This window comes from Cupressus sempervirens, chromosome 9, assembly GCF_028749045.1.
Source record: "Cupressus sempervirens isolate cs-2001-9-10 chromosome 9, ASM2874904v1, whole genome shotgun sequence".
NCBI classification, from domain to species: domain Eukaryota; kingdom Viridiplantae; phylum Streptophyta; class Pinopsida; order Cupressales; family Cupressaceae; genus Cupressus; species Cupressus sempervirens.
This window is the reverse complement of record NC_143126.1, coordinates 141,162,573-141,168,572: the sequence shown is the minus strand read 5'-3', so window position 1 is coordinate 141,168,572 and position 6,000 is coordinate 141,162,573.

Genomic DNA, 6,000 nt, shown 5'->3' with positions numbered 1-6,000 from the left:
TAGAAACCTGGTAAAAATAGAGACTTTCTAAAAATAAAAACTTGCTAAAATAAAAACTTTCCCAAAATAGAAACTTGCTAAAAATAGAGACTTTCTAAAAATAAGAACTTGCTAAAAATATAGACTTTTTAAAAATAGAAACCTACTAAGAACATAAACTTTCCAAAAGAGCCCTGATATAGAAATCCGAACCAACCAATCAAATTCTATAAAACAAAATTTATTTTCTTTTCAGAACCCAAAACCCTATTTAACAATTCCATATACAAAACCTCAATTTAACAATTAGGGTTTCAATTTAACTCTTTCACATATGTATTCAAGAACACAGAATAATAAATCTTAACATGAGGGGTTTCTAGTTTCCAATTTGTATACATATGTTTCTTGAGAACGATAAGCAACTAATCTACACACAAGGTTTTCAATCATTAAATTGCTTACAAAAGTTCCAAAAATGAAGAACAATAAATATGCAAAATAAGGGTCTCAACTCAAAAGAATTCTAAAAATAAAAACACACCAGACACGGAGAAAACAAGAATTCAAAGGACGGAAAATTACTGTACAAATAAACCACAAGATCCTACCTAGATCTGATGCTAAAATAACGATCACATTGAGCATGCAAAATAATCCCCTTTCTCTAAAAATTTCTCTCTTCAAAATTGCTCCTCCAAAACCTATGTAATTGCATAATAAGTTCTAGATCTCTGATAAAGAGTTCTCTCTTAATTTAGAACTCTGATGTGCAATCACACAATCTTTGATAAAGAGTTTTCCCTTTATTTTGGACTCTAATTGTGCAATCATGTGAGGGATCTCGCTAATCAATTATTGTTTATTACTTGTTATCTTTTACCTTTTCATGCACAAATTTTTAGATATTTAATTAAAATATCTTTATTAAATTAATTAATTTTTTCACTTTATTTAATTTATTATATTTTAATTTCATGCATACACTTTATGCAATTTAATTAAAATACACTTTATTAAATAATTGCTTACTCTATTTAATTAATTTATTAATTTATTATATTTTAATTTCATGCATAAACTTTATGCAATTTAATTAAAATCAATTTTATTAAATTATGTTTTCTTTCTCTTATTAAATCATGAAATGCTTTAATAATATATTTATTAATTCAACTAACAATATTATTTAAAATTTATTAATTAAAATAAAACTTCTAACTAAATTATTATTAAATTAAATAAATATAAAACACCAAAATTAGAACTATAACTTTATCTTTTTCATGCGCGTTTATTGAATTATAAAATAACTTCGTAATTAATTTACTAAATTTTAATCAACTTCTCTTTGTAATTAATTTACTAAACTTCTCTTTTTAATTAATTTACTAAATTTTAATCTCATGTACACTTTATGCGATCTTAAAACTTTTAATAATTTAATTTCTCTTTCACTTTTAATTTTGAAATGTTTATTGATGAATTATTTATTAATTTAAATAATAATAGTATTTAACATTTATTTAAAAATGAACTCTAAATATATTATTATTAAATTAAATAAATATTATCGCGTTCTAAAATTAAAATTATAACTTTTATTTTAAATTTAATTCTTTTTATTTAATTAATTTCCCAATTAATTAAATATTAACATACCATAATAAATGTCCATTAAATTAATTCATTAATTTAATAATTTTTTTTTTACTTAATTAATAGAAAATCCCCAAAGACTTATACAAAAAAATTCAAAAACTCATCATAAAAAAGCACATACAAGATCAAACTAAAGGGTTATAATAACGAATTAACTTCATACTACGCATTCGAAAGGCAATCAACTCATATGCTTCTCTTAGTTTTCTAAGAGAAATGGCTTAAAGGTTTAGAATTTGGACTTAAGAATTTATCTCCCCTATCTTACCATTGACATAATGCGATAAGGTACGCTCATCCTAGCAATTCAAGGAAGTTGATACCCGATACCTGCAATTTGCATAAAATCCACACATGTACAAACACAATATTCTAAACTAAGCAAGTAATGGCAAGAAACAACACATCATGTAAATCCTGACTAAAGGTGACTATGACTCCCTTTCTTAACCACATTAGAAACACCATATATAAAGAAAACACACACGCACACCATACACATGCAGTACAAGGTAAATATCCATAAAAAAACACATGATAATTCATCTAACTAATCATCATCAATAACTAAAAACACTGTAATAATCATCATGCATACATGAGGTATAAACTACTAAGTAATCTCATCATAAAACACTGAATCTGAAACAATATCTGCTAATCTCAAAACAATACTACTAATCATCAAGCACAAAACTAGCCTAAAAGAGTTCGGCAATAGTAATAAAATGCAAACTAGGGGTAGCCACTACATTGTCAGACACCATTTCATATTTGGTACACAATCTCCAAGAGAGCAATATAGAGGCTAAGCAAAGCACTATTACACTTGTTCAAGAAGTGGCTTTGAAAGATAAATGTAGGGAAATGATCAAGAAAATCCAAGAAATTATGTCATCTAGTATTTTTCTCAACTACTAATATAGATATGTACAAGTTCTTGTGGCCCTCTTTTCAAACCCATACTAAAATTGAACCAAATCGGGTTCAGTAGAGAAAGGCTTGTGTGGACACCGTAGAATTCTATCATTTTTTGCAAATTTGTATTAGTAACCATGAATTGGGGAAAATAGACATGAAAATTCGATCAAATATGAAAAAGTAAAATGGGAATAGAAATTCCCAATTCCAATAACACATATTTTGGAAAAAAAACTAATTCTCATTTTCTAGCTAAAATGAATACAATTTCGAATTGGTGCACTGAAGTGAGAATTAAAAACAAATTCCAAATCCTAATTCCTATTCCAATTGAATTCCCACAAACAAATAGGCGCTAGCATAATTGGAGAGTTCCAAAATGAAAGACCATTAACTCGCATTTATTAGACTCGTTTTGATATGCCAACATAAATGCCAAATGGAATACCATGTCCAATCAAGACAAGAAATACACTAGGGTTCTCAAAAACACAATATGCAAAACAACCAAATGTAAGATTAATAGATATCAAATCAATGGCCTATCATCACTTGGAGAACAAGGTGTACAACAATGAGGTGTACTCATGATATTAGTTTCAGGGACAATTAAATGTACATGAATGCATTGTGCATGTGTACACAATCAAACAAGAAATACACTATGACTCTCAAAACACTACACAAAAACAACTAGAACAACCAGATGTAAGATGAGAACAAGGTGTACAACATCGAGGTGTATTCCTAACATTGGTTTCACATTCAATGAAATGTACTTGAATGCACCGTGCATGTGTACATGATCAAACAAGAAATACAATAGTCTTCTCAAAACAGAAGATGTAAACAACAATCCAATAAAATAAAAAAGATGAGTAGGTCTCAAATCAATGGTGTGTCATCACTTAGAGCAAGATCAAGCACGTTGAATTCACAAGAATCCATCTTTCATGAGAATGAATAGAACATTACTCACGAAACATGGGCCAATAAGTTTGACTAATAAAACTATCCAGTAGAATGTGCGTCCAAGATCAAAGCAATGAGATTGAAGATGGAGGTGCCCTAGCTTGGTTGCAGGTTTGCATGCAGGAGTTTTGTGGAAGCATTTTAGCAGCAGAGTAGTTTTTTGTTTATTGTAGTGGGTTTTGTTTCTGTTTGGCGTCTATGGGGACTTTTTTAGTTTGCTAACAATTGTTCTAATTTTTGTTTGTTTTCATGGCATCCATCTTTGCATGCAGAGATTGCTCTAGCATCAATTGTGGATCTTTCTCGCATGGACAAGTTTCATAATGGTTCCTCTTCAAGCATGCATGCACAACAAGCAAATACATTTTATACGAGTGTTGGCCCTAATATAAAGAAGGTTAATGGGTTTCTTCCTAGAACCCAAGATCGCCCAGTTTTGCTCATTTCTCCTAATTCAGTGGAAGATGTCTCATATTGGAGTAGACATGCTCTAATCTATAGGTTTCTTGATATTCGCATTTCTTTGTCCACTCTCGAGGCTTGGATCCGGTGTTCCTGGCAGATTGAAGGAGATATGGACATAATGCTTGCAACAAATAGCTATTTTATGGTTATTTTCTTGAACATAGAATTTTTGAAGATGGCTCATATTTTTATCATCAGGATGGATTATTTATTAACCCATGGCATGCAGATTTTAATTCAATTGAAGAGATGCCTTCTCGAGTTCCTGTTTGGGTTCGTCTATACCTCGCCTCCCCCTGGAGTATTGGCAAGAAGACATTTTACATAAATGTAATGATCCCATGTTTTAGCTTTCACGTTCTCCAAAGTCTAAGTGGAGGATAAGAAGAAATTAAATTAATTTCTTATAAAGTCATTCAATTTAAAGGTGACTTTGTATTTAATTAATTTAATTATTAATTACAAGGGAGTAGCTTCTAGGGTATGTATTAATTATTGGAAGGACGGAAGCCTCTCGTCATTTAATTAATTATTGCTAGGGAGGGATTTCTAGAGAATGCATTAATTATTGGAAGGAGGAAGCTTCTAGCACTTGCAATTAATTAATGTTTTAGTTCTTTTCTAGAAAGGTGAAGGAATAGGATAAATAGGGGTGAGAGTCTCATTGTTTAGCATGGGATTATTGTATCGGATGATTATAACTTGCATTTGATAAGAGCTTGGATGTGTGAATCACACTCTTTTTTGGCAATAAGGGACGTTCATTCTCTGTTGTAACATTCTAGACGTCATTCCCTTAGGGTTTGGCCTTTGGAATACATCTCTTTGTACTTGATTGCAGCATTTTTAGAATTAATATAATTTCAGTAGTTGGTTCAGCTTTTGGGCATTCCTGGGTGTCCATTACAGTGGTATCAGAGCTTGATTACAAAGTGTTTCACGAAGTTATAACCAGTAGGTGCCCATTACAGTGGTATCAGAGCTATAAGTCCTGCCATCCTGTGGAGATCATATTGATAGCCGGATAAAGATGTATATTAGTCCAGATCAAGATGTGATGTTCAGACAGTTATTGGGTACATTAGAGAAGAGGCAACGTATGCAACAGGAGCAGAATAGGCGAATGGATATGATGTTGCAGCTTATGGCTAGACAGATGGGCATCAACATTGATGATTTGTATGTTGCTCCAGAGCAGAAGGTAGTCGATTTCTCAGGTGGGATCGAGACATGTATAGAGCCAGCCAGCTATGATGTTGGTGATGTGGGCATTTCAGTAGAGTCAATAGAGACATGCGTGCAAAGTCAGGAGACCACATATGAAGCCTTGTCAGGGGATGATGATGTAGCAATAGTGGAATTAGGAGAATGCGAAGATACTATCATATCAGCAGCCACTTCTATGTCAGTTGAAGCATCCAATGAGGAGTTTAATGGTATAAATGCAGTGGTTGATGTATTTTCTAATGAAGCCACACAAGTTGTTGATTATGAGTTTTCATCAACTACAAATTCGGTTCAGTTTTCTGTTGCAGCAGTTAATGTTGTTCCTATGTCCATATATTTCGATGCGGCAACACCTATTGTTGATACAGTTAGCATGAGTACATATGGTTCACCTGCAGCTACATCTTTTTCAATGTATGATAGTGATAATATGCATTCCAATCCAATATATACTATGTGGATGGATACGAGGAAGAAGACATTTCATAGATCTTCTATGGAGCCGCCTTCTGGCAACATTCAGACTTATACTTCATCAACACAAGTTTTGGGAGCTAATTTGCAGGACATGTGGTTGATCTTAATGATGTTCATTTGTAGTTTGTTTAATGTCCATATGGATATCACACATTACTTCAATTGGGATCCAGGTGGAGGTTGGAGTTCATTATGTTACTTAATTGCTTGAGGACAAGCAATTTCAAGGAGGGCAGATTTGTAATGATCTCATGTTTTAGCTTTCACGTTCTCCAAAGTCTAAGTGGAGGATAAGAA